This window comes from Monopterus albus, unplaced genomic scaffold, assembly GCF_001952655.1.
Source record: "Monopterus albus unplaced genomic scaffold, M_albus_1.0 scaffold373.1, whole genome shotgun sequence".
Lineage (NCBI taxonomy): Eukaryota > Metazoa > Chordata > Actinopteri > Synbranchiformes > Synbranchidae > Monopterus > Monopterus albus.
In genome coordinates, this window is record NW_018128253.1 from 716,491 (window position 1) to 717,114 (window position 624).

Genomic DNA, 624 nt, shown 5'->3' on the forward strand with positions numbered 1-624 from the left:
GCTGACAGAAAAGTCCTCTGAGGTGGCTGCAGCTTTAAACACATCCCAGTCTGTCTGGGCGAAACAGTCCTGCAGGGTGCCTTCAGCCTCTGGGGTCCAGAGTTTAATTTGTTTGGTGACAGGGTTTGTTTGTTTCAGTCTTTGTCTGTAAGCTAAATACAGGAACAAAGAAATGTGGTCTGAGCGTCCAAGGTGGGGGCAGGGGGCGGGTATGCACCACGTATGTTACTGTAAGATGGCTGTGCAAAATTAGTCCCAGTGTGCACTAAATGGTTCACCCAGCAGTGCATGTGGATTTCAGGCACTTGCTAACCATCATTTACAGCTGTAGAGCCACTCAACAATAATTTTCCCTCTGATAAAATGCACAGCATTGCATTGTGGAATTGCTAGTAGACAAAATAGTGTACAAGGCATGTACACAGTTTTGTGGAATTTTTCAGTCCGCTATTTAGTGGATGGATTGCACTTTAGTTATTTTCTCACACTCTGTTCCTTCTCAGTTTGTATGTCACATGATCCTAAGACTGCAAACCAGTGGAGAGCCCACAATTCATCGTTTTTTGATTTGGAGTTTTACAGGTATCAAGTGCAAATGCAGCAGTGCGATTGCTTTGATGTACA

At 44.2% G+C, this 624-nt stretch overlaps 1 protein-coding gene across 5 annotated transcripts in view; it reads left to right on the forward strand.

The window, feature by feature from the left end:
- LOC109951262 (septin-7-like) overlaps positions 1 to 624 on the forward strand; it is a 95,741-nt gene that overhangs the window by 63,767 nt on the left and 31,350 nt on the right. The window lies entirely within an intron of this gene.